General features: G+C 47.2%; 1 long non-coding RNA gene across 2 annotated transcripts in view; it reads right to left on the minus strand.

Annotated features, from left to right (window-relative positions):
* Positions 1 to 12,382: 12,382 nt before the first annotated feature.
* LOC149864695 (uncharacterized) overlaps positions 12,383 to 20,692 on the minus strand; it is a 41,540-nt gene continuing 33,230 nt past the window's right edge. For both annotated transcript variants that reach the window (XR_016442234.1, XR_016442235.1), the window contains 2 exons: positions 20,197 to 20,308; positions 12,383 to 15,985 (listed from right to left, as the gene is read on the minus strand). This is a non-coding gene — a long non-coding RNA (uncharacterized LOC149864695). The remainder of the gene's footprint in view (positions 15,986 to 20,196; positions 20,309 to 20,692) is intronic.

Raw genomic sequence — 20,692 nt, forward strand, 5'->3', positions numbered from 1 at the left:
GGGAAGTAATCCCAACAAGGGTCAAAGGGAGCAGGAGGGCACATAAACCCCCATGGCTCACTAGGAGCATCCGGGAGTGTCTCCTTGCTAAAAGGGAGGCATACACTCAATGGAGGGAAGGGGTCATCACCAAGAAGGACTATGTTACAGTCGCCCGAGGATGTAAGGGGGCAGTCAGGAAGGCCAAGGCAGAGATGGAGATAGGACTAGCTTCCTGGATTAAGGACAATAAGAAGTCCTTCTTCAAATACATAGGGGGTAAAAAGAGGGTCCCGGGTAATGTGGGGCCCCTGCAGGACACGATGGGCAACTTAGTCGTCAGGCCAGATGACAAAGCTAACACATTTAACGATTTCTTTGCCTCTGTCTTCCTAAGTAGGGACCAGTTCAGCCACCTCCCTGCTGGGCCCCCCTCGGGCCCCGGGAGAGACACGCCTGGGCCAGGGGTTAGCAAGGAGTTAGTTAGGGTACTTCTGGAGAGGCTGGACGTGTTCAAGTCCGCTGGTCCGGATGATCTTCACCCTAGGGTTCTACAGGAACTGGCCGAGGTCATTGCGGGACCCCTGGCGCGGCTCTATGAGCACTCGTGGTGCTCTGGTGAGGTGCCGGAGGACTGGAAGAGGGCCAATGTGGTCCCTATCTTCAAAAAGGGAAAAAAAGAGGACCCGGGAAATTATAGGCCAGTTAGTTTTACCTCAATCCCGGGCAAGCTCTTTGAAAAAATTATCCTGGCACACATCCAGGGGGGTCTTGCGGGGGAATGCATGCTCAGGGGCAACCAACATGGGTTCATCAGTGGCAGGTCTTGTCAGACCAACCTGGTGGCCTTTTACGATCAGGTCACCAAATCATTAGACGCAGGGGTTGCTGTGGATGTAGTCTTTCTGGACTTCCGGAAGGCTTTCGACACTGTCTCCCACCCTGTCCTCATCAAAAAGCTGGGAGACTGTGGTGTCGATGCCCACACAGTTAAATGGGTCGCTAACTGGTTGGAGGGCCGCACCCAGAGGGTGGTAGTGGATGGGTTCTTCTCGACCTGGAAGGACGTGGGCAGTGGGGTTCCGCAGGGCTCGGTCCTCGGGCCCGCACTGTTCAACATCTTCATCAGTGACTTGGATGACGGGGTAGAAAGCACCCTGTTCAAGTTTGCTGATGACACTAAGATGTGGGGGGATGTGGGTGCACTAGAAGGGTGCAATAGGCTACAAGCTGACCTTGACAGGTTGCAACAGTGGGCGGATGAGAATAGGATGGGGTTTAATACTGATAAGTGCAAGGTGTTGCACATGGGGAGGAAGAACCGGCACCACACTTACAGGTTGGGGAACTCCCCTCTTGCCAGCACGGAGACGGAAAAGGATCTTGGAGTCGTCATTGACTCCACGATGAACATGCGCCGGCAGTGTGGGGAGGCAGTCAAGAAGGCCAACCGTACCCTGTCATGCATCCACAGATGCATCTCGAGCAGGTCCAGGGAGGTGATCCTCCCCCTCTATGCGGCACTGGTCAGGCCGCAGCTGGAGCACTGCGTCCAGTTCTGGGCGCCACACTTCAAGAGGGACGTGGACGATATGGAAAGAGTCCAGAGGAGGGCCACTCGTATGATCAGGGGTCAGCAGGGCAGGCCTTATGAGGAAAGGCTACAGGACCTGAACCTGTTTAGCCTCCACAAGCGAAGGTTAAGGGGGGACCTTGTGGCCTGCTACAAACTGGTCAGGGGGGATCAGCAGGTATTGGGGGAGTCCCTGTTCCCCCGTGCGCTGCCAGGAGTGACCAGGAATAACGGTCACAAGCTGGCGGAGGGTAGGTTTAGATTAGATATTAGGAGGCGCTACTTCACAGTCAGGGCGGCTAGGGCCTGGAACCGGCTTCCAGGGGAAGTGGTGCAGGCTCCTAGCCTGGGGATTTTTAAAAGGAAATTAGATGAGCACCTTGCTGGGGTCATCTGACCCCAGTGCTCTTTCCTGCCAAGGCAGGGGGTCGGACTAGATGATCTACCTAGGTCCCTTCCGACTCTAGCTACTATGAAACTATGAAACTATATTAGATTTACCGAAAGAACCCTGTCTGCCTATGTCAGGAGTGGGAAAAATAGGTCCATGGAGGGGCTTTATCCGGCCTGGGCTGGGTCCCATGATCCCATCTGGCTGAGGTACTGCCCAGCTGTAGCACATTCTGCCGCCCTCTGGGCACACAGTGGGGCTGAGGCAGCTCTGCAGTGGGACTGCCTTCCTAGGCAACCTGAGTGGCAGCAGTTTCTTCCAGCTGCTGCTACCACTGGCCCCAGCCCCTCAGTACTGGTCAGGACCAGTGCATGCAGCCCTGACCCCATGTGCTCTGTCTGCTCCAGGCTCACCCGCCCAAGCTCAGCAGTGGCAGCACAGGAGATAAACTGCTGCTCAGTTTGGGGTAAAAGCAGCCCCTCCCCCTCACCACCACCAGCACTTCCTAGTGCAGCTGACTGGAAGCCCGCACAAGGCTACCCTGCATCTATGCTGCATCACCGCTATCTCTGGGCTGCCCCATGGAGCAGCAGTGGCAGCACAAAGCAGACATGGGGCAGCCTGATGCAGGCAATTATTTTGGCTGTTGGGCCACTTAACTAGTTTTGGTGACCTGTTGAGGGCTGCAAGTGTGGTCCCACCCCTTGACAAGTGCCCCACCCCCTGGTGACCACCTTGGGATCAGAAGTCCCATCCTTAACTTCTGACTTTTGCCACCAAAAGTCCCTCCCTTCTTTGCCCTTGGAAATACTCCTTTTGGGAAGTGGGTTTGCCATCTTGGAACTGGGAAAAAAAACCAAATTAAATACTAAAGATCAAACATGTGTAATAACATATTTTAATTTTATTTAAAAAATATTTTTGTCCTGATTTGTGTATCTTTGCACTGTATATATACAAGTAATTCCATAATAGGTCAAAATGAAGTCTTACTCTTGTATATTGTGGGGGCTGTGGAGGGGTGTGGAAGGATATGGGTGGGTGGGTAAGGGGTTTGTGGGGGGGTTGTGGGTGTGTGTGTGTGAATGTGTGTGTATGTGGGGTGTGCGTGAGGTTGGGGGGGTATGTGTGGATGTATGTGGTGGGTATGGGGTTTGTGGGGGGATGTGGGGTCTGTGGAGGGGGAGGGTGGCTGGAGATTTGTGTGTGAATTCATATGTGGTGGGAAGATTTTCTAGTTAGATGTTTTTGGATGCCAAGTAACTACTCCTAAATTTGGTGGGCTATACTTGCAAAGCAGTTGGTACAAAAACTTTAAGTTACTACTTACGTTTTGTGTTAGGTTATATGCATTGAACACAATGGAATGGAATGTTTATTCAGGCCATCAACAGGATAAAGAACCACTGCCTGTGGTATCTATGTAGAGGATCTGATCCTATTGAGACCTGCACAAAGGCACCCTACTGTCAATGTAGAGCCTAGATGAAGTCAGTGGGACTTTATACAGACCCAAAGTTATTTATGCAGTTATCAACACAGAGAATAAAAACCTAAATTTGTAGTTCTGATGCCATGTCATTTTTTTCTGATGAAATACAAGGTTAGAAGCATTATATCATCAAAACACTTCCATTGATTCCACTTGTCCTGTAGACAGATTATCTAGCTACTAAAAATGGCATAGAACAGCTTTTGTGGGTGTGATATAGATTGTGTTGCCATTTGTTACACATGCTGTTGCTTTATACATTGAAAGGCTGGAGTTCTTGAATTAGCCGAGATGTTTAGCTTTTGTGCTTATGTAACTGAATGCAGTGCTTACTGAAATTTAGTATTTTTTCCAATTCAGTTGAATACCCACAAAGACAACATTTACACTGTAACAAAGTAAACAACATTTTCAAAACACTGAAAGTCCACTAAATTCTTTGTTTTAATTTTTTTAAGCTTTTTCACTGAAAGCAAGTGGTAGGCTTGGGATGGTGAATCACATGAGAAAGGTAAATTCCTCCTTAGGTTTCATCCATTGTGTTTATCAGAAGGAGGAGAGAAGCTATATAGTGAAGGGTAAAAAGAACAAAAGAAAATTAATTTTAAAAAGAGCTACTCCAAGTCCAGATTTTTTAAGGTCTTACTATTCTGGATGTTGCAGAACATTCAGTCTATAATATTTAGGTGTTTCAACAAATAAAAACTGCTTTGTTAATAATAGTAAAGGTATAATATTGCCTATATTGTGTGTCCAATCCTGAAATGAAAGATTCCCTTGAGTACAGAAGACAGTCTGAACCATCTCATGTGTAAGAAACAGAAATGTTCATTTTCAATTTAATTACAAACTGGATTACTGCCATGAAAATAGCATCTCTTCTTGCTAGTGAGCAACAGCGCTACTCAACTAAGCACTTTCAATTAACTGCCAATAATACACCACAGGAAATCCCCACGTCATGAAGAATGGGCAATGCTGTTTGCAAACTGCTGTAAGACGATTTTTTGGATGACAACTGGGATCGCTCATTTAAATTTGTGCAAACTCCATGCAGTTATGCCTTCGATGTTGGGTTAACTGGAGGATAAAACAGTGGAAGAGAAAATCCACAACTCTCCTTTCATCTCTTCTTCAACATGAGTTCCTGTGGAAGTTTTTATCTTTTTGATGGGATCAAGTGTGTATCTTCCAGTTCTAAGTTAAGACACAATTCCTGAGGAAGGCATGACTACAGTGGAAAATTGACCTTCGTTAGCTTTTCAAGATTTTGTAGTGATATCAATTTTGGAACTCTGCAAGATTATTCCAGCTTCAATCTCTGGCAGTCGTTCTGGAGTCGAGAGCCCTTAGCCCCTATTTTTACTGGCACTGTAACGGGGTTGTATGTGGTATTGATATACAGCCAGGTGGTTCAGACTTCTAAATTAAATTTCATCTCCAATATACATAATGAACAATTAATACTCATGCTTCACAATTAATTTAGGTATACAGTAGCCCTCTGCTATTTACAGTGGCAGTTGTGTTCCAACTCAATTGGGACACTCCCTAAATTTATCCTCTAATAGCTTGCTTAATTTTATTTTTGTATTCCACATTCTTGATAACAGCAAACTAATTTCTATAACTCTGTTTGATGAAAATATGCTGATGGAACTCATATTTCACTTCATTGACTATAATGAGCTATTTCATCAAACTGTCCATATGACACTATTATAGAGAAAATGATAAATTTACTAATTTATTCACTTGAAATTCTATTTGAAATTAAAAAAGGAAAAGAAAAGAGCTATGAAGTGAGGTACATTAGACTGCTGTCAAATGATATGTCAGGGTCTACATGAAACAAAAGCACTGACTACCGCTACACTTAATGGAGTGTAAACATTAAGTATGTGTTGATTAATTATTAGCTTTGCTGAAACTCAGCAGAACAAATACAGGTTTCCACTTATAAGTACTTTTAATCTCTCCTTATTTGTATCATGTGGCACTGCTGCCATTCTAAATCACAGTTTCATTTATTCACCTCTATAAGGCCTATCCATTCTAGGCTTATTGATTTGGACAAGGTCAGCAGGTAGAAACCAGGTTTTTCTTTTTGCTCAGCCTTCTCTGTAATACTTCATACCCTCTCCATACATGTCAAGGAACCTGCCCCACACCAACAACAACCCCACACATCCCCTCCCCTTTTTTCCCCATCCATTATCTTTTACTAGAAGATATCTGCAAATTGAAGTAGTGGTAACAACATTTTGGAGAATAAATAGAAGTCAAGCATGAGCCTGAATCCTTAAAATATAGTAATTCTGTCATGTAACCTGCATTAATGATTTTAACTAGCTGTCCTCAACTAAACTGTAAAGCTGTCAGCAACACAGAAGTCCGTGACTTCAGAAAAGCTGACTTTGACAAGCTCAAGAGGCTAGTCAGTCAGGCCGTCAGGGACCATGACCCCAGGGAGATGGGAGTTCAAGAAGAGTGGTTGCTTCTCAAGGAAGTGATCCTCAATGCACAAGCTAAATCTATCCCAACACGGAGGAAAGGCAGCAAGAAGGCACAGCAGCCCCCCTGACTCTCCAGACACCTAGCGGACCTCCTGTGGCTAAAAAGGAAAGCCTACAAAGGATGGAGGACGGGATTCACCTCCAAGGAGGATTACTCCGAGCTGGTCCGGTCCTGCAGAGAGCAAACCAGGAAAGCCAAGGCTGCAACTGAACTCCAACTAGCTTCAGGCATCAAGGACAACAAAAAGTCCTTTTTCAGATATGTGGGGAGCCGGAGGAAAAGCAAGGGCAATGTTGGACCCCTGCTAAACCAAATGGGGCAACTGACAACTGATGCCCAGGAAAAAGCCAACCTATTAAATAGGTACTTTGCATCAGTCTTTCATCAGTCCCATGGGACGCCCATGCCTGCTATGGGACAGGGAAATCTGGGTGAGGGGGATCCCCTACCCTCCATACATGCTGACCTCGTGAAGGAACACCTTGAGAAGCTGGATACCTTCAAGTCAGCCGGCCCTGACAATCTGCACCCCAGGGTACTCAAGGAGCTGGTGAGCGTCATAGCCCAGCCCCTGGCACAGATCTTTGAAAACTCCTGGCGCTCTGGTGTAGTGCCCGAAGACTGGAAGAAGGCCAATGTGGTGCCGATCTTCAAAAAAGGGAGGAGAGTGGATCCGGCTAACTACAGGCCCATCAGCCTGACTTCTATCCTGGGGAAGATCTTAGAAAAGTTTATTAAGGAGGCCATCCTTGAGGGACTGGCCCAGGCTAACATTCTAAGGGATAGCCAGCACGGGTTTGTTGCGGGTAGGTCTTGTTTGACCAATCTCATTTCCTTCTATGACCAGGTGACCTATCATCTGGACAAGGGAGAAGAGGTTGATGTCATATATCTTGACTTCAAAAAAGCTTTTGATCTGGTATCCCATGATCACCTCTTGGCCAAACTGCCCAGTTGTGGCCTTGGCTCCACCACGATCCGCTGGCTGGAAAATTGGCTCCGTGGTTGGACCCAGAGGGTTGTGATTGATGGCAGTCACTCATTGTGGTGCCCTGTGACCAGTGGGGTCCCTCAAGGCTCTGTCCTGGGACCCATACTGTTCAACATCTTCATTAATGATGTGGACACTGGAGTCAGGAGTGGACTGGCCAAGTTCGCCGATGACACCAAACTTTGGGGCAAAGCATCCACGCCAGAGGACAGGCGGGTGATCTAGGCTGACCTGGACAAGCTCAGCAAATGGGCAGACGAGAACCTCATGGTGTTTAACACCCAAAAATGCAAGGTTCTTCACCTTGGGAGGAAAAACCTGCAGCACCCTTATAGGCTCGGCAGTGCTACGTTGGTTAGCACTACAGAAGAAAGAGACTTGGGGGTCATCATTGACCACAAGATGAACATGAGCCTGCAATGCGATGCTGCGGCTAGTAAAGCGACCGAAACGCTGGCGTGCATCCATAGATGCTTCTCGAGCAAATCCCAGGACGTCATTCTCCCCTTGTACTCGGCCTTGGTGAGGCCGCAGCTGGAGTACTGCGTCCAGTTTTGGGCTCCACAATTCAAAAAGGATGTGGAGAAGCTTGAGAGAGTCCAGAGGAGAGCCACGCGCATGATCAGAGGTCAGGAAAACAGATCTTATGATGACAGGCTGAGAGCCACGGGACTCTTTAGCCTGGAAAAGCATAGGCTCAGGGGTGATCTGATGGCCACCTATAAATTTATCAAGGGTGACCACCAGGATCTGGGGGAACGTTTGTTCACCAGAGCGCCCCAAGGGATGACGAGGTCGAACGGTCACAAACTCCTGCAAGACCGTTTCAGGCTGGACATAAGGAAGAATTTCTTTACTGTCCGAGCCCCCAAGGTCTGGAACAGTCTGCCAGCGGAGGTGGTTCAAGCACCTACATTGAACACCTTCAAGAGTAAACTGGATGCTTATCTTGCTGGGATCCTATGACCCCAGCTGACTTTCTGCCCTTTGGGCAGGGGACTGGACTCGATGATCTCCTGAGGTCCCTTCCATCCCTAATGTCTATGAAATCTATGAAACTTTTGAATTATGTTTCATTATTTGAGAAGTCAGAACCCCATCATTTTGGAACACAGCCACATACTTTTTGAGAAAGTTCCAAGGAGGTAGCTTTGATGGTAAAGTTTTCTTCTTTTTCTTTTTCATTTTATTTTTACCATACAAGTCTTTTCCCCACATGCAGTCTTTGAGACCTGTGTGAGGGGGCCAGGACCCCGCGGGGCCCGGCCCGAAGAGAAGAGCCCCGGAGTTCCGCCCCGTTTCCGGGTCCGGACCCAGAAGCCCGCCGGGGAACTTAATGTTTCCCGGAACCTGAACCGCGCCGGCGCAGGACCGGCGCGGGAAGATAAAAGGGAAACGCTTACCCGCAGAGGAGGAAGGAGCCTCCAGTCGGAGCCTACTCCAGGAGCCGCGGAGCCACGACCTGCCGAGCCGGGCGCGAAGGATCCAGGAGCGGCGGAGCCACGTGCGGCGAGGCCGGGAGGCACGAGGCGGGAGTCGGCGGCAGCGGAGCCAGGAGCCGCGGATCCGGAGACGGTGAGTCGGGGAGCGGCGGAGCCGGGAGCCCCGCAGCGAAGGGCCGGCGGCGGCGCGGCCGGCAGAGGCGGAGCCGGGAGCCCCGCAGCGGGGGCAGGCAGCGGAGCAGCCGACAGAGGCGGAGCCGGGAGCCCCGCAGCGGGGGCCGGCAGCGGAGCAGCCGGCGGAGGCGGAGCCGGGAGCCGCGCGGCGGGAGACAGCGGCGGCGTCCCGGAGGGCGGTGAAGCCCCACACAGCCCTAGAGGGACCTGTGACGCAGGGAACTGCGGAAACAGCGACTGCAGGAGGCTGCGACGGCCCGAAGGTAACACAGACCCCAGGGGCAGCCGGGAAGGGGGCCACCGACGGGGGAACCCTTCTACAGAGACTTCGGGGCACGTGGTCGCGGAAGACGACCCGCGGGAGGGGAAGGCCGGCCGTGTAAAACCCGCCTGGCGGGAGACTTACGTACGGGGGTTGGGATAACCCCAGACTGTAGGAGCCAGCAGCACCAGGGGGACTAGGTGCCGCAGGAACACCGGTGAGGGTCCGGCCGGGAAGGGACACCCCCCTCTCCCCCCGCCGGACTGGGACTCTAACAAGGGAGCCCCTCACGGAGGCTCAACCCGGAGGACCGGGCGAGGGTGTAGGGGAGGAGGAGCCCTCAGGACCCCTGGACCTTGGAGGTACCGTACCCCACGTGGACCGCCAGCTTCCCGGCAAGGGTGAACCCCCATATTTTCCATCAAGTCGTGGCAGGCGAGAGTGGCGAAGCGGGACGGTCCACCGCGTACCCCTCCTCTCCAGGGGACATCCGGGGTTCGGGGTCCCACGGTACGTGGCACACCCCCAACCCCTTACAACCTGCCATATTTCACTCACTCTAAGTTTGTGCATTGTAGGGAAGATTTGAATGAATGTGGGGCAGGAGGCATTGAACCAATTCTCAATAGAGCCACAGAATCATAGAAAAGTAGGGCTGAAAGGGACCTCCAGAGGTCATCTAGTCCAACCCCCTGTGTGAGGCAGCATCATCCCTATCCAAATCATCCCACCCAACCATAATCGAAATTCTACATAAGACTGCCATCAACCCTGACACAACACAGACCTAACCCCCTAACCTGCCACAGGTAAAATGTAGGAACCACAGCAGCCATGTTCTACTTCTATAAAATGTCAATATACACTCAAGAGTTCCTGGGTAGAGGGCCACAAGCCCCCACTACAGAAGAAGACAAAATCCCTCACAGTCCATATCAATCTGAACATCGGGTAAAATTCCTTTCTGACCCCAGATATGGTGATCAGTCTGACCCTGAGCAGAGGGGAAGACCCTCCAGGCAGGAATCTCTGGCTTTGGTCCCAGTAGGACCATTGGCGCACCCCAGCAAAGTCCCCAGTCTTGGCTGTGGCAAGCACCCAACACCTCTGAGAAGGCTTAAAGACACTGTGACACATATAGCAGAAAGCAGAAGAAGGGGGCAACCAGCAGACCCCAGAAGCAACTTCCAGCCATTGGGCCACATGCTTCTCTCTGCAGCAAGAGAGAAAAGGTGCTTTTCCTCTCCATTGGGCCACATCCTCTCTGCAGCAAGAGAGAAAAGGTGCTTTTCCTCTCCTTCATGGTAGCCCTTGAAGTATTTGAAGACTGTTACCATCCCTTTTAAGCACCTTTCCTGCAAGTTGAACATGCCTAGCTCCTTTAGCTTCTCCTTGTTGGCTTGCTGTCCAAGCCTTTTATCATCTTTGTTGCCTGCCTCTGGACCCTTTTTAACTTCTCCATGTCCTTTTTAAAATGTGGAGCCCAGAACTCCACACAGTGCTTCAGATGAAGCCTAATCAGTGCTGAGTAGAGAGGCACCATGACCTCACATGTCTTGCACCTAATGTTTCTGTTGGTGCATCCCAAAACTGCATTAATCTTTTGAGCAGCTGCACCACACTGCAGACTCATATTGAGTGTGCTGTCTACCAAGACTCCCAGGTCCTTTTCTATATTGCTGCCATCCCACCAGCTGTCACCAGTTTTATATTTGTGTTTTTGATTATTCCTCTTGAGGTGTAGCACTTTGCATTTGTAACTTCCGAGGTAATATCTGAAGAAATTAATATCCTGTAAATAGCATCAAAAAGCTTGAAAAGAGAAGAGTCAAACAGGACCATCTAATAAATGGTCATATTGCTGGATCCATATGCTTTTCAAAAAATAGAAAAGGCAACTAATTTGCTTTGGGTGAAATATTAAAAAAATCTAAGTGAGTAAGTTACATAGTTCATACTGGTCCTTGGATAATTTCACTATTGTTTGACAATCTCTGTAAGTAATCAGTTCCAGTTCTTAAGCATGTTCAGATTTAGAAAAGGTCTTCAAATATCAAACCTATAATTTCCCTTTTTGTAAGTTAAGTCTGTTGATTCTTGTCCTATCACCTGTGGACACAAAGAAAAATTGAGCTTTTACAACCTTTTTTGTGTTTGAAGACTTATCAAATCTTCTTTTCTCCAGACTACATAATACCCATTCTTCCAACTTTTCCTTGTATGTCGTGTGTTCTAGACTTTTAATCCTTTTTCTGTTTTTTCTCTGGACTGTTCCAGGTGACTTACTAGTAAATATAGACAAGGAAATCTAGAAAATTTGGCAACTGAATCCAGTTTGTATATGTTTCTCCAAAATCTCTCTGAAAATTTTCACAAGCATCTGGAAATCTGGTAACAGACCCCACCATGAGATTTCTGGCACTTCAGCTCTAAGCCCTGCAGGAAGTGCCTGAAAATGGCTTAGTACAATATTTGGTTGTTCTTGTCCCATCTAGAATTTGAACATTTCAAGACTGCAGTTTATATTTTTTATTTGTACTGCAAATACTAAATAAAGGGCACCAATTAGGGATTAGAACCCCACTATTTAGTCAAATGTATTAAAGAGAAAGTCCCTATCCCGTACAGCTTGAATCTCAAAAGTTTTACTTAAAAATAGTAAAGATGTAAAACAGGAGGTGGCTGCCAATTTGTCAAAACACTTTGCCGCTCTCTACTTAAGATAGAACAATATCAACCCTAAGTGCATCAAAATTCAGCACAGTCCGCCTTTGTAAAAGTCCAATAACTATTTTTTTCCTTAAATCCCTGTCCCAGAATTTGACATGAAAGATTTATGTATGACTTCAGTAAACAGACCACATAATTATCTGAACACAATGCCATCAATAACCACTATAGAGATGATAAGCGCTTGTATATTTGAGTTCTTTTCTTTCAGAGTACAGAAATGTGGGTAGGATTTTCACAGGCATGAGAAAATGAGTATTTTCATCAATACTCTTTTGCATCAGCAGCTCTCAGCTTCTAAAGTTGCGGCATTTCAGTATTCACTGGGTCTGCTCCCTCACAGTCTAATTTTTCTTTTAAATGCTCACTGTTTATCACAAAACTCATAAGCACAATCTGACTCAAAATGTACACTGATTGGGCAAGTCCAGATGAGCATGCATGTGCAGTATGCAGTGCCTCAGACCCATCTGTGGCACCGCACATACCGCACATGCTGGTGTTTGCCGCACTGCAAATTTGGAGCACAGCAGGGGGGCAGGTTCCACACTGGGAGATTTCAGTATCAGAAAAACCACTAGAAAAAAAGTGGGATTGAGCATGTAGCAGCAGTGTGCACTGCCCAAAACCAGAGCCTGGCTGGCCACAGCCAAAACTCCTGCTGGCTAGGCTCTGTGCACTGGATCACTGCTGCTGGAGCCCCAGGTGGCCCCCAGAACCCGAGGTAAAGCTGCTGAGACCAGCCCAGATGCTGGCTCCAGACTTCCCTACCCAACTTGGGGCAACCTGCCGTATACCACAGCATGCATGCACAGGCATTCCCCAGGGACAAGTAATGTTACCAGATTTGCCTATCGCTTTGGGGTGCACTCATTTATTAGGGGTATGTTAGGAGTCTCTGTAATTCTATCAATGTGCTGCTTGTGTCACTTGTGTTTCTATATGTTTCTTCCAGCTGACACCCCCATGTGCCCAGAACTCAGCACAGGAACAGAGTACATCTGAGCTGTGCTGGGTCAATCAGCATTAAACAGGCTGCCACCCTCACATGCCCCGGCTCAACATGTCCCAAATCTCTTTTCCCAATTGTCCTGGTAGTAACTCCCTTGATGAGCAAACCCCACAGCATTTTTGGGCTTGACAGGGATCTTTGGCTTAAGTAAAAGAAGTGTTGCTGCAGAGCAAATGGGGAGGTTGAGGAGGAAGAGTAGAGGTTCAGAGAGAGTATGGCAACCAGCCTGACCATAAAAGTTATTTTATTGCCAGGTATATGAAACTTGTAATGACACTAGTAGCAATAGCCATACAAGAAGAGAGAAACAGACAAAGCAGTTACAATATTACATAGTTTCGATTGGGTATGTGAGGAAGTCTAGCTCAAATCTGATCAGCAAAGGTCAGGTTTAGAAAGCTGTGCAGAGAAAGAGAAAGAGAGAGAAGAGAGTTGGGATCTCACCACTCAGCGAAACTTGAACCGGTCATGGTCCCTAGGTGTTTGTCGGAGCTTGCAGACAGGCAGAGCCCTCAGCATGATCAAAGAAGGTGTTCCAGGCAGGGAAGTGGAACTGGTGCAGTCTTTGTATCCAAGCACCAAAACAGAAACTTGAGCTTGGGTAGGGGTATTTGTAGGGAACTAACACTGGCTCAAGGGAGAAAACTAGGTTTGTTTATGGGTAAGCAATGGCTCATATGCTGGATAATAGGAAGTGATCACTCCTGGCTATGGGTGGCATTACTCTGAGGGAGCTCACAATGTGAACAGGCAGATTCAGTGTTTTGGGTACCAATAAATGGGTCATTACTAGAATTGTTCTGATAAATGCTGAGTTGGGTGTGTGCAGATGTGGGTTGATTAGCATTTGGAGAAGAGATCCCCCATCACGCAGCGCTCCCCTGCTTCTCTTGTCCCAAAGTTCAGTGTGGTCCTTGCCTTGGAATCTCTGCTCTCCATTCTGAATGCTAATGGAGGTGCTTCCCTTTCCCATTTCTGATGCGAATGAGACTAGGGAAGTTGCCTTAATTCTGTCACCCTTATCCAGAGGGATTTAGGTGCATCTCTCACTGCTTCTTCATTGCCCTTTCCAAGGTCATCTTCTGATCAGTTCTGGTTCAGGCAGAGGTGCGGGGTGGGAGGAAGTACTTTGTGGGTCAGACAGGCTGGGTACTGAGCCAGGGTTCCCCAGGAACACAAAGCTGACAGGTAACAGTAACAATGGCACAAGCATGTACCACTGCTATTTGTTCCCAGGGAAATACACATGCATGCTCATCTGGACATGCCCACGGTGGGCAAATTAATACCTATATTATATCAGCTGCCATCATTGGCAATGTGTTGGGGAGACATTGGACGGGCATGTTTGGAGGGGGAGTGCCCCCCCCCCAGATTTCCATGCTGACACTGAGGCATAGGACACAGGGTTTGAGCCTGGCCAGAGCTGGTCCTGGCAGCAGTGGGGGTGGTGGCAGCAGTGCAATTTCTGCATCAAGAGTAGAGCATAGGGCTGCAGTCCAGCTGGACCCAATGCCTGGCAGTTGTGCCTCCCCTCCCCACATGGTGGTGTGGCGTTGTGCCCGCCCACTGTCCACTTATACTTTACCTTTGGCTGCCACCACAACAGTGCATCAAGGGTAGCAACATAGTAAGTGCTACCAGACACAGAACACTAAATAGTGGCTGTATAAGCTTCTGTGCTATTTAAAAATCAGCAGACAGCTTCTCTGGTGTACTAATTTTTCTAGTGTAGACAAGGACCTAATGAAGAATAAATACAGTAGGAAAACAGCAGAAAGCCTGTAAACATCACAGCTCAATACAATCAATAGTAAATATTTGATCAAGTCTGTTAGCTGAAATTGGTATCAGTTCAAGTCTTTGAGGAATAACAAAAACAAAATTTATTTAAATAGATGCCTCTAGTAAAACAAATATTATAATCTGATATATTTGTTAGACAAGTTAGGCATTGCAGTTACCCAGCTAACTGCACCCTTGGCATCTCATGATCTTTTCTTGTGTACCCCTTCTCATATTGGCTTGGTGTGGAATTACACAGATCTTCCACTCACAGACTATACTGTGGCTGCACTACTCTGAGTACAAATCATGATTATCTCAGCATATCTGACTGATGTCCTAAATCTACAGTGGGAACAATGACAGTTGTACCCAATATTCAGGAACTTTTTTTTCCTTTTTACAAGCAGTGTGTTATCATGGGAACAGAAGTAGTTCAGAGAAAAAATCATCTTAAAATAAAAACAGACTATACACATGTCTGGCTAACGAGGCATCTAGCCATCTTCCACATGGGGGTCCTGTCATTTTTGGCATGTATGCAGTTTGGCAGTTCTATTTTGCCTTTTGGACACTTGCTTCCAAACTTGCCAGAAACAAAATGGAAGAAAAGAAGGAAGGGGAAGAAGAGAAGGTGCCCCTGCTATTTTTTATTGCAGTAGCCAAGTGGAAGTCAGAAACCCAGGTTCTACAACAGGATTGGAAATTGTGCAGAAGTGTCAAAAAACAGTGCCGGGGGCAGGTAAATGCTGCTTGGATATGTAAGATAAAACAAGATCCAGCAAATAACTCTCTGATAGATGCTGTGTTTTTTAAATATCACTGAGAGTCACAATCCCTACTAAATTAAACATAAGTGTCAAATATAACATTTTACAAGCACTTTAAGTAATATGTTCAATAGTGCTAGCTTATATTTAAAATATGTATCTGTCATATTTAGTAAAGTAAAAGGCATCCAAACTGGAGAGTTCTAATAAAATGTAGAGACATATTAAAACATGGCATTACTGATTTATAAAGGGAAACTATTCATAGCATACACATTTGAAGTTGCAAGGCTCTTTTATGAAATCTCTGCAATGGCCCCACTAAAAGCACAGGGCAAGGCTTGTGGGCCTAAATGAATTCAGAAATAGCATAAAATGCATAAAGGAAAAAAATTCCAGCAGTGGTCATAAACAAGATAATCGTTTAAAGTACTGTCACCCTAAAACACATTACTATTAATAGACTGTTCTTTGCAGTATTTTGTTTCACACCAATTACTATGAAATTTACACAACATTTTTATGAGACATCATGAAACACTAGTGTCCAAACTGAGTTTCTGTAAAGCAATTAATTCGGTGAATGCCAGGATCTGTCTATTTCCTGAAGGTGGGAATACTCTAGATTCCCAGGTTTGCACCCCAACTTCTAATATGTTGCCGAAGTGCTGGTCCTTCTGACACTTGCAATCAAGCCATGCTCGGCACAATTCTGGTTGTTCTTTGCTGTAATTTGTCAGCTGCAATTCATTTGGGAATGTAAACAAAGCTTCAAAACCCAGCTTCCCAGGGTATTTCACTGCCTTGGAGCACATGTTGTAACATGAACATTCCCAAAACATCATAATACAGTTTGCTCTTGTTTGCCTAGATACAATCAAAATACATAAGAATCATGTTAATGGTTGTGTTGTTTGGAAACCATAATGCTTGTATTTTAATATTATCTATACCAAGAAGATAAAAGTAAAACAGCTGTTTCCTTTCAGAACATAAAGGAAAATACTTAAGTTATATTATTCCGCCTACTTTTTGTCTTATTAACCATTTTATCAGTTTCCATTGCTTAAAGAGATCTGGGATTAATAGCATTAAGAATTTAACTTCTGTTAACTGGGATAAATTTATATGCTTCTGATATGACCTGAACAACAGATGAGTTTCCAACTGCATTTCATGACACATAAGCAGTACCGAGGGCAATTTCTTGTACTCTGTGGCTAAGTTCCAGTCTTCTTGACTGTCTGTATCGATCCAGTCTTTGCAGGTTTCTCTAAGCTCTGTAGATTGGACCATTAATGAATGGAACTCATGTCCACTGTTCGGCTGGGGAAGACAGGGAGATGCCTGCACTGCCTGAAGCCAGAAGACGGGAGTGCTTTCCCACGCTTCCCAGCATGTCGGATGTTACCGAGGGCTCCCAAGCGCAAGTGAGAAGAGGCTATCCCTCACTGACTGCTCAGCACATGCCCAAATCCCTTCTGTTTCCCCCCCATGGGGAGAACTGAGCCCCCTGTCCTGGTCTCAGCCACCCCTAGCTGGTATCTGGCCACCTGAGGACAGCCCTCACCGCAGGGGGGGTTCTCATCCCCACATCGCCTGACTGGCTGTGCAGTCCTGACCCCTTTGAGTTTCTGCTTCTGACTTACAGGGGGGAACAAAGTCCCCCATCCCTATCTTGGCCACCCCTGAACTGAGGTCTTCCCAGCTGGGAGTGGGGTTCCCCTGTCCCCACCTGGCCAGCACAGTTCTGCAGAAAGAAGGATTGGGCTCCACCCCCTGGCACAAGACCCTCAAACTGGCCAGCACATATTGCTGGCTGCGGCCAAAGGAATGCACTGGGTAGCCCAGAGGGAAGGATCAAACCCCACTGCCTGGCATGGGCTTCCCAAGTTGTCCAGTGCATCTTACTGGAGCCCAGCACCAGAGGCAACTGGCAGGATGAACTGGGAAGTCTACGGGAATTGTGCCAGGTGGCAGGGCCCAATCCTTCCTTCTACAAGCACTGCTGTCCTTGCCGCCCAGCACAAGCCTTTTGGGGCTGCCTGGCATGTTTTGCTGGCTGCCAGGCTCCAGTGGGATGTGCTGGGCATTCCAGGAAACCCATGCTGGGCAGCAGGGCCTGATCCTTCCTTCTATAGAGTGCTCTTATCCCTGCCACCTTGTTGCAAGCCCCCAGGGGTGCCCAGCATGTCCTGCCAGCTGCTGCTGGTTCCAGACTCTGGCAGGACATGCCAGGCAGCTTGAGGGACTTGTGCCAGGTGGCAAGGCCCAATCCTTCCTTCTATAGAGTACTTCCATCCCCATCACCCAGTGCAACCCCCCAGATCACCCAGTGCATCCTGCCAGACCCCAGTACCAAAAGCAACCAGCAAGACATGGGGGTCATCCCAGGGGGCCTGTGTCGGGCAGTGGGGTCCAATCCTTCCTACTGTACTCCAAGAGGTACCCCCTCTCCAATTGAAGGGATCAAAGCAGTTGCACAAGCACTGTGGGAGGTGTAGGGACTCTCCTCCCCCTATAGAGCAGAGCCAATGGGGACTTAACTATATACCTTTTAATGAGAGAACAATACTGGGAACATAGCCAGTATAAACCAGGGAGTATAGGGGACACTACAATGCCCCAAGGGGGCAGGATTCAACAAAGGTTAGACACTTACAATCATAGACATATTCATCCAGTTGACAAAAGATAGGGTTAACCAAAGTGTAAAACACAAACAGCAGAACAAACAATACTGGTTGAACTATAAAAGTCACAAAATACAAAATGTCAAATGACACGGAATACAGGGCCTAGGTACCTGGAGGAGGAGCAAGGGGGAAAACACAATGGCCCCTTTCCACTGCAAGAAGAGTTTCTCCCTGTTAACTCACTCACCCCAAGTCACCTCACCTGGAAGTTAAACTCAGCTCTCCAACATGGTAGGCAGAAACCTCTATCACACAGCCACCAATGCTGGCACTACTCTAAGTTGTTAGGGGTCTTGACCTTCCCAGAGCCCCAGCCTCATGTCAAGCTGCCTGGCCTCTAATTGGAGGAGCTAGAAGCAGCGCTGGGAGCCTCTCAGGTTGCCACTCAGATCCTTGCTGGAGCTGGAAAACCTCTCCTGCTGGCCACAGCCTCTTCTGGGGATCCAGGAGCCTAGTGGAGAGCCTTTCCTGCCGGCTGTATGCTGTGCTGCTGAGGGTCTAACTGCTGCCACCAGGTCCCACTCCTTCAGGCTCTTCTGGGGCAACTGCTCCCACCCCGCTGGCCCAGCTCTTTGAAGCTCCTTTCTTGTGGTCCCTCTCTGGTCTCCTCTAAGTCAGCCGCGCTGCCCCTTTTATTCCCCTCCAGGTGACCCAAACTAGTAAGAAAACTTCCATTCAAGTAAATTGGAGGCCAATCAGGCGACATGGAGGGTGAGTCTCTGGGGCCTGACCAATGAGGAAAGGGAACCCCAGATCCTCCAATCATCTTTTGACCTTTCAAAACCCCCGGGTTAAGTCACTGCCAGCTAGCCCGTCACACTTCTATGGAGCTGGCCCAGCTGGGTGGGGACAGGAGAAACCCCCCCATGGCATGCTCCCCTCCTGGCTGGGAAGACGCCAGCTCAGGAAGGGCAAGACAGGAGCGGAAGACTTTGTTCCCCCCTGTAAGTCAGAGAGAGAGACAGGAGGGGGTAGGGCTGTGCAGTCGTCCTGGCCTGGCACTGTGAGGAAGCCACACAGAGGGGTCTCCCCCAAGCTTTGCAGACCCCAGGTCAGGGGGGCTGAGACTGGGGCAGGGGGCTTCATTCCCCCTTCCCCTGGCAAGTCAGAGATTTACAGGGGGCAGGGCTGTGCAGATGGTGGCCCTGCTGGTGAAACAGGGGGAAGAACACCCCACATTATACCCCCACCTCCGACCTGGGCAGATGTAGCTCACAGGGGGGCCAGGGCAGGGGGCTCCATTTCCCCTGCCTCCTCCCACTGCCCTGCCAAGCTGACTGGGGCAAGCAGGATGCAGGCCTGGGAAGCAGAGGCTATGATGCCCCAGATCTGTGCCAGCCAAAGCAGAGGAGCACTGGTGGAGGCTAGCCAGCCCACGCTGAGAAGGAAGGTTTGTGACAAGCCACAAAGCATCCTGGGATGTGGAGGGACTGTAACTTAACTTGAAACAGGAGGGGATCTGGAACAGAAGTCCAATAGACTGGTCTAACCTCAACTGATTAAATCTAAACCTGGTCCATCCATCCAGGTCCATCTTAAACTACCATTTTGAAATTGGTCTTTGTGCAATGAACTTCTGTTCTGTAACAGATTTAGACCAATTTCCAATCACTTACACTGTTTTATGTGTCATTTCTGTCTCTAGCCTATCACTACCTGACAATGAACATTCAGCAACCTGACTAATCTAAAGTATATTAATGAGATACTAAAACGCTTTAAGGAATAAGAGGAGATGTTAACTTTTTTATATATTTTAGTCATTTAAAGGCAATTCATTGAAAAAAGGTGAAGCTCTTCCTGACAGGATATAAAAAAGTGTTTGCTACATCAAGATTTTACAGTCATTATTAATTTTTTAAAATTAATTTACCAAGTATTCATTTATCAATTTAAGCAAGCTTCACTGTACTCAGAAAGTGAAATCATATAGGTCTGTACTTTGCAGGAATACAAAAGAAAAATCCATAGCATATACTAGATATAAAAATATATATATATCCTTTCTTTTAACTCTTCTTCTTTTCTTTTCCATTGTATTTGTATCTATATACCTATCCATATTGTATTTACATTACATACTATCATCCTGTAACAGCAACATTTTCCTAAAGGTCAAAACTAGTAAGAAAACTTTCATTCAAGTAAACTGGAGTTATGTATGAAGGGTCTTTAAGAATCAGGCCTAACTTTTTAATGATAAATTTCTTTCAAACACTGATGAACAGCTTTCAAGTAGCTGGCCCTTAAATGAAAATGCAGAGATTGATGTAGGTGGAGCCAACAAGAAACAAATATTTCTTATGTCCCCATGGACAAGCAAGTGTGATATGTACTCACTACTAAGAAGGAGGGAACACTCCCAGTATTAAGTCTACTTACCAACTGGAGGAGCAGGAGATGCAGTAAAGAAACTTGTCACCTAGGGCTGCAGCAGTTCTCTTCTCTCAAATTTAAAGAAGCAGACCTAGAAAGGCATGCTGGAGAAAAGGTCCTGTAAGAGGGCAAGCAGACTATTACATTAACACTTGTCATCTACACATGCCCTATTACTCTGAATTTTCAAATCCTTTTAAGTCCTCTCCTTTTAGAGCATTATCCTCTCTCACATAAAAATGGCTTATGACTTTTCAGAGGAATAGAGTGTGTGCTCTGGGTAACTGACCTAGCCAAACCAAAACCAAGCTTCAGAACTTAGTTGACTCATTTTTACCTGCCATGGTAATAATACGAAGTACTCATGTGAGAAGCATAAAATAAACCACCATCTCACATATCATTCACTTATTATAATATTACTGTTTCAATAATCACTTTTGGGGATCCCACAGAAAAAAAATCCCAATGTGAGGGGTAATAAAAGTGCTTAGAAAACTCT

The sequence above is a fragment of the Crocodylus siamensis genome, chromosome 5, assembly GCF_052110815.1.
Source record: "Crocodylus siamensis isolate JL-2025a chromosome 5, ASM5211081v1, whole genome shotgun sequence".
Taxonomy (NCBI): domain Eukaryota; kingdom Metazoa; phylum Chordata; order Crocodylia; family Crocodylidae; genus Crocodylus; species Crocodylus siamensis.